Source organism: Dama dama, chromosome 27, assembly GCF_033118175.1.
Source record: "Dama dama isolate Ldn47 chromosome 27, ASM3311817v1, whole genome shotgun sequence".
In the NCBI taxonomy this organism is placed as follows: domain Eukaryota; kingdom Metazoa; phylum Chordata; class Mammalia; order Artiodactyla; family Cervidae; genus Dama; species Dama dama.
This window is the reverse complement of record NC_083707.1, coordinates 46271537-46283621: the sequence shown is the minus strand read 5'-3', so window position 1 is coordinate 46283621 and position 12085 is coordinate 46271537. Positions and strand designations below refer to the sequence as shown.

At 43.5% G+C, this 12085-nt stretch overlaps 1 protein-coding gene and 1 non-coding gene across 7 annotated transcripts in view; both read right to left on the bottom strand.

Moving 5' to 3' along the window:
* Positions 1-10282, bottom strand: part of ARK2N (arkadia (RNF111) N-terminal like PKA signaling regulator 2N) — an 88778-nt gene extending 78496 nt beyond the window's left edge. For 2 of the 6 annotated variants that reach the window (XM_061131008.1, XM_061131010.1), the window contains exon 1: positions 9535-9831. The gene's annotated coding sequence lies outside the window, so the exon portion shown is untranslated. Of the gene's footprint in view, positions 1-9534; positions 9832-10172 lie in introns of those variants that run through there. The other 4 variants (XM_061131009.1, XM_061131011.1, XM_061131012.1 and 1 more) reach the window with 4 other exon arrangements.
* Positions 10283-11407: 1125 nt separating this feature from the next.
* Positions 11408-11511, bottom strand: LOC133047845 (U6 spliceosomal RNA). The gene has a single exon (XR_009690857.1). It is a non-coding gene; the product is annotated as a U6 spliceosomal RNA (small nuclear RNA).
* Between the last annotated feature and the right edge of the window lie 574 nt (positions 11512-12085).

Here is a 12085-nt window from a genome sequence, read left to right as displayed (position 1 = left end):
ATGGGGAGAAGAGAAATAATACATTATGATGAAAGCAATTAAAGATACAATGTATTTGTATCAATGGCTTTCTTCACCTTCCCCAGCCCCATTATATTACAATCTTCTTTGAAAACAGAGATTATGTTAATCACCTTCCATTCCCTACAGTTCCTAACATAATGTTTAACAAATACTGGTTGAAAAAAAAAAAACAAACAACAAATACTGGTTGAATTGATGAACTGAATCACTTAAAAATATCACCAAGACAACTAATGAAATACTGTGTTTGCTTAGTAGTACTAGTGACTTGTATATAAAAACATATTCCATCAGATGGACTTCCCTGGTGGTCCAGTGGTGGTGCAGTGCTTCCACTGCAAGGGGCATGGGTTTGATCCCTGGTCAGGGCAGTAAAGATTCCACATGCTGCATGGCACAGCCAAAAAAGTAATTAAAAATAAAATAGAGAAGTTTAATATATATATACATGTACATATATTCCATCACATAGAATCAGCATGATTTCTAATAGAGTAATTCCCCTTTTATCTTTCCAGATAAAATAGACAAAACAGACACAACTGCTGAAAGTCTGGTAAAGCTGCTCCCTTACATTTAGAACACTATATAAAGTGACTGCATATTTATAAGGATGCAAAACCAGACACCATGAAACTAAGCATCTTAAGCCACATAACGCAAACAATGTAAAAAACAGTATTTTACTAAAAATCAAAATAAAAACCCCTCTCCAGAGATTTAGTTCTTAGAAGACATTCTACTACAACTGTGATGTTCCCAAATCATTTAAAATAGAAAAATTAATCTCTTTTCTATTTTATATACATAAATACTAACATACTCTAATGACAACAGTATTCTTAAGTACCAATATCTCAAAATAAACTTTGTTTTCAAAGGACTTCTTTCAATTATTTGTCAGGATTTGGGGTAAGCTTTTCCACTGAGAAGTTGTAGCATAGATATAATGTGGACAGTGCAGAAATCACAACTTGAGATGGGGGTTCCCTCACAACTCAGTGGTAAAGAATCCATCTGCCAACGAAGGAAACACAAGTTCAATCTCTGATCCAGGAGGATCCCATCTGCTGCACAGCAACTAAGCCCATGTGTTACAACTATTCAGCCTGTGCTCGAGAGCCCGGTAACCTCAACTACTGAGCCCACACGTCACAACTACTGAAGCCGTCATGCCCTAGAGCCCATGCTCTGCAACAAGAAAAGCCACTGCCATGAGAAGTCTGCGCACTGCAACTAGAGAGTAGATCCCGCTCGCTGCAACTACAGAAAAGCTCACACAGCAACAAAGATCAAGCACAGCCGAAATAAATAAATGTATTTAAAAAAAGATCAAGATTGAAATAAAAACATCTACAGACTTAGAATACAGTGGAAACAACCCTTTTCTACACAGCAACTCATCTCTTCCTTTCCCTCAGCTCTCAAAAGAAAAAGGTTGAAGAGGCTATAACTATAAGCAAGACAGTATAAAAGACTCAGAACTAGAAATGATGAAAGGCATTCAGAGTAAAGAACAATGAACAATGGGTAAGTAATGGACAATGAGCATTACAGCTGCTAACACTGCAGAGAACCAAACATTAAGTGTCTCCTGATGCAAGTATGCAGCATCACCTATAAAACATTTTTGCCCCCTCGAAGAAAAAATAGAAAAAATGAGAAAAGAGATAATATATTACAGAAACCAAATCTGCTCAACCTTTAAACCTAATATCAATTAACAAGAAACACGGGAGACTGGTGTACCACTACGGCAATGTTAACTGGAAATTCAAACTGTGGGAAGGCTCCTGTTTTTTCAACAAATAATTGGCCAGGAAAAAGAAATGGGGGGTGGGGGGGTGGGAGGTGACACCTATAGATTACAAAACAATGCAGAGACCTACTGGACTCAATCTGAATAACTGTAAAAACACACTTATGAGATAGAAGAAATCTGAACACTGAATAGCAGATGCCATCAAGGAAGTACTGCTAACTATTTTTCAGTGTGATAAGTTATTTGGTTTTTTTCCTTCAAAACTGAAGGTGACTAAAACACACTAGAGTGCAAAAGGGCTAGTGTACAGAAAAGGAACACTAAAAATTAATGCAGCTGAATGTATCTGGCCTACTCGGAACTGAAAAATAAATTATGAGATTGCAACCAGGGGAAGAGAACAGCTTTACTTGCTTGCCAGCCAACCTCTTCTCCACTGATATAAGCTCTATAAATAGGCCACAAGTGATAACGGCTGCTCAAATCACTTCATGTTGCGGATACTACCACTACTGACACGTATCTGGCCCAACACCAGGGCTGTGAGTAAACTACCAACAAGAAAGAAGCCAAGGAAGTTACCAAATGCAAAGAATGCACCAGTGCTAACGACAGACCCTCAAAGTACTCATAAGCACTATTAGTGTAAATCAGGAATAATTTTAAAAACACAGGTTCTAGATTTCCTCCAAGATTTCTGCTCTGGCCATTTTCTATCTCCCTCAGAAGAGGGTACAAATAAAGATGGGTGACCACATGCTGGGACCTGAGGTCCCCGAAATATTGCCAAAACCTACCATGCCCTCAGGCTCATAGCAAATAGTAGAGATAGATAATGGGAAACCCTTGATGATATAATGCTGATTTAAGAATAAACTATGCTTCTATGCTAGGTTAAAACTAAGGCAGACAGGATGCTGCTTAAAATCTTGACCACATGAGGTTTTTGTTCTTAGTACAGAAAGGAAAACAGTCCTGTTTTCCTAGAATTTTAGTCCACACCCAACTTCCCTATGCTCAACAATACCTTTCTCTAATTATAACACACCTAACAAAACGCTGACTCTGGACATCATAGACGCTTTCTTTTTAAGCCAGACAACTCAGTAAAAAAGTAACTTCTACTGATTCCTTTGGTCAGTACCTGGTTTCCCGAATGTTAACCATGCTAATGAAAACTTGAATTTCTGTCTCACCTAAACACAATCCTAGTTTATCCACATTCTTGGGAATGGCTGCCGTAAATAAACAAGATCTAACATTTAATTTTGTTGCTCTTTGAACAATAGTTAAAACAAATTTACCAATACGCGGACTTTAAGTCCAGGCAGAGAAAAAAGTATTTGGTACACGAACTGGAGGTACAAAAAAGAACATTCAAGTCTCCAATCCTTTTACTCTTACAGACCCGTTTAAGAAAAAAAAGTCATTTTCCAATATCTGATTTAAAATTATTTTATAAATGAAAAGACTAATTCCATATACTAGTTGTTTGGTTATCCAATACTTTTTTTCTTCTACAGCCTACTTTTCTTCTCCACATTTTTTTTTTTTTACATCATGGTTTTCTTCTCCACATTTTAGAGCAGGAAAGAACAGAAATCATCTGGTTCCCTAGATTTGAGTTCCTTCAGCATAAATTTCTTTTATTTTTGTGCCCATCTCCACCTGGTGCCTGAGTGCTCAGAAAATGGGTTTTAGTTTAACCAGGTATGACTGTCCCACCCTCAAATTAAGTTCTGCAGACAGATTTCTACTTTTGACTAATCTTCACGTGCAATGTGGGAGACCTGGGTTCGATCCCAGGGTTGGGAAGATCCCCTGGAGGAGGGCATGGCAACCCTCTCCAGTATTCTTGCCTGGAGAATCCCCGTGGACAGAGGAGCCTGGCGGGCTACAGTCCATAGGGTTGCAAAGAGTTTGAAACAAGTGAGCAACTAAGCACACAGCACAACTAGAAAACACTCATCCAAGTAGTTTTAAAAGTAAATAAGGTCAAATGAGTAACTCAGGACTTGCATCATCTATCTATTGGCTATTTCAAGTGACAGAATCTAAGCAAAGAGGTATGAGGTATCTATTTTGAATAAAGACATGAAAGAGAATAGAAACAACACTTAAACTCTATTAACAGATAATAGACTTGTGGTTGGCAGGAGCAAGACAAGGGGGGGAACGGAGAGAGACTGCGGTTATGCAATACAAGCTAGCATATACGGAATGGATGAACAATGGGGTCCTGCTGGACGGCACAGGGAACTACACTGGATATCCTGTGATAAATCATTGTGGAAAATAATATAAAAAGAATGTGTATATATATATATATACACACACATACATATATACCCATACACAGCTGAATCACTTTGCTGTACAACAGACATTAACACAACACTGTAAATCACATACGCAGTTCAATAAATAACACACATTGCAAATTATTTTAAAATCACACTTACTATTATTCACTTCTATTAAAATGCTATAATAAATATGTATAATATATATAATACATATTCTCTCTCCTGGCAGTTTAGAAATACAAGAGAGTAAAACAAGCAAGGTAATTTTAGTTTCATCTTGTTCCTTTCTTTTACCACAAGGACCTGTAAGCCATATGTGAAAACTGACTTAACATCAATCTCACTTCTGGTAAAAGAAATTGCCCACACAGAAGCAGAAAACACTGTTTACTTCCCTAAGTTCAATCATTTCTGAAGAGTAAGGTAAATAGTTTCAATTAAAGATAAAAGGATTTAGAAAAGTTTCATGACACCAATCACATTTAAGACTGGAATTTGACAACTAAAGGAAAATATTAAATTTATCAAATTTGACTGAAAATTTGATAATTTGATTTGATACCCCACTGAGCTTACATCTATCCCTCTGTAAACTCAAGGCACTGGCCACACCATCCAAAATCACTGATACTCACAACTTTGCTTAGGCTGTTCCCTAGCCTGGAATGTCCACCTGGAAATCTATTTCCAGTTTCAAGTTTAAATGCTCAAGTTTCTTCAACCTACCAACCTTCAGGTGGTAGATCCAGACAAAGGTACAGTATTCAACACTACAAAGAAATGATTAGGTTTGTACAAAAGTAACTGCAGTTTCAGAGAGAGAATTTTAAATTATTATAACTAGGCTCATACACATTTTTATTAATCAACTGGAAACTATTACAATCAACACATTTTTGCCAACAAATCAGTTTGTCCCTACAGTGTAAAAATCCATGCTTCAGTATTCAACTAACTATTGGAAAGCATTTTCTGCCTCCTGCTGGTTGTGGAAGCATTTTCCCTGCAAAAAGTTGTCTAGATGCTTGAAGAATTGGTAATCGGTTGACAAGAGGTCAGGTGAATGTGGCATATGAGGCAAAACTTTGTAGCCCAATTCATTCAACTTTTGAAGCAATGGTTATGCGACATGCAGTCGGGCACTGTTGTGAAGAAGAACTGGGCCCATTCTGCTGATCAGTGCTGGCTGCAGGTGCAGTTTTCAGTGCATCTCATCAATTTGCTGAGCATACTTCTCAAATGTAACGGTTTGGCCAGGACTGAGAGAGCTGTAGTGGACCAGACCAGCAGCAGAGCACCAAACAGTGACCATGACTTTTTTTGGTGCAAGTTGGGCTTTGGGAAATACTTTGGAGCTTCTTCTCAGTCCAACCACTGAGCTGGCTGTTGCCAGTTGTTACATAAAATCCACTTTTTGTCACACACCACAATCTGATCAAAAAATGGTTCATAGCTGTCGCACAGCAGAAGAGCAGGTGACACTTTCAAACAACGATTTTTTTGATTTTCAGTCAGATGACGAGGCACCCATTTATTGAGGTTTTTCACCTTTCCAATTTGCTTCAAATGCCGAATGACCACAGAATGGCTGATGCTGAGTTCTTTGGCAACTTCTCATGTAGTTGTAAGAGGATCAACTTTGATGACTGCTCTCAATTGGTCACTGTCAACTCGGATGGCCGGCCACCGCACACCTCAGCTTCAAGGCTCCCATCTCCTTTGCAAACTTCTTGAACCACCACTGCAATGTACGTCCCTCAGCAGTTCCTGGGCTAAATGCATCGCTGATGTTGCACGTTGTCTCCGCTGCTATACGACCCATTTTGAACTTGAATAAACGAATCACTCTAGTTTGTTTTTTGTCTAACATCATTTCCATGGTCTAAAATAAATATAAAGTAAATAGCAAGTAACAAGTCATTAGCAAAAAAACAAAGTGAAAAATGCCCATTAAAATGATGTGTAACAGGACTTCCCTGGTGGTTCCAGTGGCTAAGACTCCCCAGCTCCCATTGTAGGGGGCCGGGGTTCAATCCCTGGTCAGGGAACCAGATGACATATACATACCAGATCTGGCACAGTCAAATAAACAAACAAATAAATTTTTTTAAATGATGTGTAATATAACCACATTTATTTAAGAATGTATTCCAATATAAAATAGCAAAGTTCAACAATGCAAAACCACAATTACTTTTGCACCAACCTAAATATTATGCCATGAAAAGACACAGAGGAAGCTTAAATATGTATTATTAAGTAAAAGCCAACCTGAAAAGCCTACATACTGTATGATTCCAACTATATGACATCATGGAAAATGTGAAACAGTGGTGACAATAAGAAGATCAGTGATGGCCAGTCGTTGTTGGAGGTGGGGTGGGATAGAGAGATGGACAGACAGAGCATTTTTAGGGTAGTGAAAATACTCTGTAATACCATTAGGATGGATACACATCACTACACATTGGACCAAATTGACAGAAGGTGCAACACCGAGAACAGTGTAAGCTTAGGAAAAAAAAAACCTTTAAGTTTCTTTAGCATCAAGGCCTGCCAGTCACACTCACCACTAGAGAGCAGCAGCAACTGGAGCACTACTGGCTCATGGTAAGCAATCAGTAAGTTAGTGCTGGGAGACTGAAGAAGTTCCACCTGAATGTTTGGTCTCTTTTCACAATGGCTCTTCCCCTCTTCTACAGTCTCATAGCTTTTTACTCAATTATCAACGTCTATTTCATTTTTACTTACACAGTAAAGTTTATTTGGCCTTTACAAAAATAATACAGAATACCGAAATCAGTGTGGTTCAAAAGAAAACACATAAATAGTAACACATTTTTCACCTTTTACAGATTTTCTCAATTACTGCCAATCAGTAAATATGAATATAAACTGTTTCCATGGTGCCAGTTACCTGCAAGAAGATCAGGAAGGTCTAAGACGATTTATCAAAGTTACAAACTTTGGGGTCTCAGTCTCCAGTGTGTGTGTATGTTTGTGTGTGTGTGCTTAGTCGCCGAGTCATGTCGGACTCTTGGTGATCTCATGGACTAGAGTCATCAGGCTCCTCTGTCCATGGGGATTTTCCAGGCAAGAATACTGGAGTGGGTTGCCATGCCCTTCTCCAGGGGATCTTCCCAACCCAGGGATCAAACCCAGGTCTCTCGCACTGCAGGCGATTCTTTACTAACTGAGCCACCAGGGAAGCCCGTGTGTGTGTCTGGGTACGCATACATATATCACTTCCAAACTTTCAAAAGAAAGAAAACATTCTAACTGCTCATATGTCAACTCTATTCACGCACACATCAAAATAAAACCATAAGACTGAAGATCCCAGCAAAACAACCCCTGGAATAATGAGTAACTTACACAGCCCCCTACAAGTTACTAGTCATACACTAAGTGTAATGTCACATATGAAACAGAACCTTTGAAGAACAAACACTAAGCACTCAGTTCTCTCAGAACCTCATTAAATTAGAATCTAAAGGTAAATCTATCTTTAATCATGCAAACTATAAAAGAAAGAGCATTATGACACTCTTTCATAAATGCATTTAAGAGTAATACAAACTGAATTAGTCAGTAATGTAACCTTGTGAGCTTAATATGAAGCTAACAATAGAGAAAGTTTCCAGTTCCAAAATCTAGTCCATCCCATTTTTCACAAATAAGAGGTCAGAAAAAAAATTTTCCCATTAAGAAATCATATTTAGCTGACACTTCCGGTGTAATTACCTTGAAGCTTCTCCTTTCCTATTTTATGTTTTGAAGTTTACCTCTTTGTTAACATTATCAAAAAGGTATGGTTTCACATCTCAAGATTACAGTGGTACTGAAAAGCACTCTGAAGGAATATGATTTAGAAATGTCTTTATTTCTCATTTTACGAAACTGCATGAAGTTTCACTAAAGCTCTTCATAAAGTAGCCTATAGGTCATCACAGTAAATTTCATCTTAAGTTTCCTGAATTCAAATTTGATTCCTAATTTTATATTTACTGTGCATAAAACACTCAACTAAGTATTGTATTACCCAGACTATTTGACAAAAATATTACACTTCCTACTAAAAAAGATCAACACTGTCACTCCTCAGGACATCAGGTTAACAACTGTATGCCTCTAAAAAAGCTTGTTAAAAGGCAATGTTCTTACTGAAGGGATCCAGATTGCCAGGATCAGCAAAACCACATTAGAAAGTTAATAGCCTCCCTCCTTAAAATATCCCAGGAGAAGAGAGAGAGTAATTTCAAACTGTTAATACACGACACTACACAAGCGCCTAAGCAAAACTGCCGGGTGTATTTGTAATGAAAAGGCCCAACCTTGACAAAGCATCATCAGTGGGTTTTGCATCCTACTGAGTGGAAGGATTCAGAAAGCAGCAGCTCAGGAGAGAAACCAAAAGCACATCCAGCACAAACTGCTCAAGCGGTTCAATCTGGAACAGGTACAGACGTTCATTCCTTCAACCTGTGAGCACCTATTCTGTGACAGCAGAGAGGACGATTTAAAAAGGAGAATGAATGACGGGCTGAGGTTTTGTGGGGAGTTGCCGCCCCAACAAGAACTGAAATCGGTGCTACGAGAAAATAAAAGTACAAAGTACGAGGTACCACTGAGGAAAAGAGAAAGATGATGACGACCAAGTTGAGGCTCGTCAGGTTACATCCTCGCCGGGTTTTTCTAAACATAGTTAACAAATTCGCCAGAAATAGGTCAATTTTGGACACTGACACATCCCTCGCATTGACCAGGGGGGCGTCTGCCGACCGAAGAAGGTAGTGGAAGCGCCCGAAAACGCAGGCGGCGCCAAGCCGGAGAGAGCCCTCCTCCCTCCTCCCAGGCCTTAGCAGCCGCGGTGCTCGGGCGGCCGCCCGGGCTCTCAGAGGAGTCCGAGCAGGTGTCGGCGCCAGATTCCCGGCTCGCGGGGCCAGCAGAGTTGGCAAAGGCGCCGCGGCCGCTACGCCCGGCCACCCGGGGCCCCGGAAAGTTGCGCGAAAGACAACTCCGGGGCCGCGAAGACGCTCCCCAACCCCCGAGCGCGGCCCACGGGCTTCGACACCTCCAGCCGCCGGGGAAAGGAATCCACTGGGGGCAGGGAAGCGGGGAGAAGGGTTCGGCCCGCCGAGTCCGCCGGGCCCGGAGGACGCGAGGGTCACCGGCTAGCCGGTGAGCCAGGGGTCGGGCTGTTTTCGCCCCTCCGGGCGGCCGCCAACCCGGGCCGCGCCTCCCGCTGGGTTCCGGGCTCGAAGACCCGGCGCCCGACTGCCCTGCCCGTCACGACCCTGGCGCCCGAAACGCCGCAGAAGCCTCGCCAGCGGCCCGCACCCCGTCCCACTGAAGCTGACCCCCCGCTTCCCCGGCAAGCAGCCGGGGACCCACGGCTCGGCCCGGAGCCGGGCCGCGACCCTGCGCCCCTTCGCGTCTCACCTGCGTTGCTCAGCGGCCCCGCACCTCGTCGCCCGCTCCGCGCGCGCCCCGTCGGGGCACGCACCGAGCCCCCCCCCGGCCGGGTCCCTCCGGGCCGCGGCGACTCGGAACGCGACGGCCCCACCGTCGCCTTCTCTCCTCAGCGCAAGCTCCAGCGACGGGTAGAGGGTTGCGGTCAGGACCCCAACCGGGGTGGAGGGGAGGCCAAAGCGAACCCCGCCGCCTCCGCAGCCTCCTCCACCAAGTCCCTTCACTCGTCCGCGCCGCCCGGAGAAAATGTCACCAGAGGCCGTTCCGCTCGGCGCCTCACTTCCGCCCGGAACCACAGAGCCCTGAGTCCGCCCGGCTAGAGCGGCCGCTGCGACGGGGGAACCTCTAGGGACGAGCGCGGGAGGCCGAAAGGAAGCCAGACAGCGCCATCTGGCGGGACGGACCCCACGCTCCTCCCACTGCAGCTCGTCCGGAGCGCGGCATCGGCCTCCCGGGTTTTCCCACGCTCCCTGTATCCGCTCAGGCAGTTCCCTTCTAAGAAATGTCTTGCCCCGGGGTGGGGGTCGGGAAGCCAGTCAATACAAGCCACGGACAATGCCCTAAGAGAAAGTCGGCGCTCCCTTTTCTGTGCGCTGCTCAGGACTCACCCCTCCTGAAGCGTTTACCGAAGGACGCTCTTGGCGTTTGAATCCTTGAGTCACGCCGGCAAGGAAGTCCGCTCCGTTCTCTCCCCCACCTTTTGGCGGATGCCCACGGCTCTGCTCGGGGAGACTTGGCTGTGCCTCTGTCATGCAGTGGCATCAACATTCCGTTCAAGTTTTCTGGATGAACCTTGCACGCCTTGCAGACAGACCGCCACCTGCTGGTGAGTCAAGAGTCCCCCAGGGAGACCTCGCTTCGCCCCCTACGCGCTATGCAGACGCCCCAAATCCCACCTTTGCAGTCACTCCGGATTTGCACTAGCGCGCCCTGAGCTTTCAACGCCCTTCGCTGAGGTCTGGGATCGAGGGAGAAACGTGCTGGACGCGAGACCTGAAAGAAAGGTAAGGTGGGCTTAAGAAAGAGAAAGAACAAACCTCACAACTTAAGATCTGGCCAACGCTTCGCTCTCCCTAAAAGCAGGGTTTTGAGAAATAAATGAATACATAAGGGCTTGAAGCGAAAATGTCAAAGGTATTTACCTTTTCAGGAGCCGCGCTGGGAGTTGGGGTGACATTCCACTGGAGGACATTCTGAAAATCACAGCGCCGATTCCATGCTTCCCTTAACGTCAGTCTCCCCTTTAGATCAGGCACTCCAGCTCCCCCAGTTCACTCATGTATGCGTACTGCCTACAGGCATGGCAATTTTCCATTCCTTAATGAGTAAATTGATAACATAATTTAATAATAATAGCTAACTTCTCTGAATGCCTGTTATGTTCAAGGCACTGTACTATGTACTATGCTTCTAAATGGATTCATTCATCTAATTCTCACAAGAACTCCATGGGTTTGGTGGTATTCTTGGTCCCAGATGTCAGAAGTGGAGCCAGACAGTGATAGTGACCTGCCCAAGGTCGGTCATCAAAAAGTGGCGTGACACAGACAGCCCAGCTCCGGAGCCTGCATTCTCAACTGCTACCACCACGTGCCTGCTTGAAATTCAATGAGAACATACGCAGTGCCAGATAAACGTGTTGTTTATGTGTGTTATTTCATTCATTTATTTCCCTGCTTCCTTAGTCCTCAAGGAATTTGAGAAGTTTTGGGGTAGTGACGAGAGCCCAGGCTCTTTCAGGAGAAAAAGAGAAAAGGACTAACTACTAAATTGACAGCTGTTGGTCTGAAATGAATGAATGAATATGGACAAATATATTCAGTTTTCCTTTTTTTTTCCACTAAAAACTAAGGAACGCTTCTCGAATTTGCATGTCATCCTTGTGCAGGGGCCATGCTAATCTCTGTATCCTTCCAATTTTAGTGTACGTGCTGCCAAAGTGAGCACTACATTCAGTTTTAAAACAGCCTCTCCACGATCTTATCTCATCAGTGCTGCAGAGATGCTGAAGTAGGACCCTGACTTCTAAGGTACTGATTTGGCTCCTTCTGTTTGATACCAACAAGTCAATTCCCTACAGTGAGTGGACTGTTTATTTTTTGGAGTCTGGGGAGTTTGATATCCTAATTACTAATATCCCTATTACTACCAAGCTTCCCTAGTAGCTCAGCTGGTAAAGAGTCCACCTGCAATGCAGGAGACCCTGGTTCAATTCCTGGGTTGGGAAGACCCCCTAGAGAAGGAATAGGCTACCCACTCTCCAGTATTCTTGGGCTTCCCTTGTGTCTCAGCTGGTAAAGAATCCACCTGCAATGTGGGAGACCTGGGTTCAATCCCTGGGTTGGGAAGATCCTCTGGAGAAGGGAATGGCTACCCCTTCCAATATTCTGGCCTGGAGAATTCCATGGACTGTATAGTCCATGGGGTCGCAAAGAATCAGACACAACTGAGCAACTTTGACTATTACTGCCATATTTAGATCCCTAAATAGGGCACTGGCTGTCTTCCCCTTCTGTAGGAG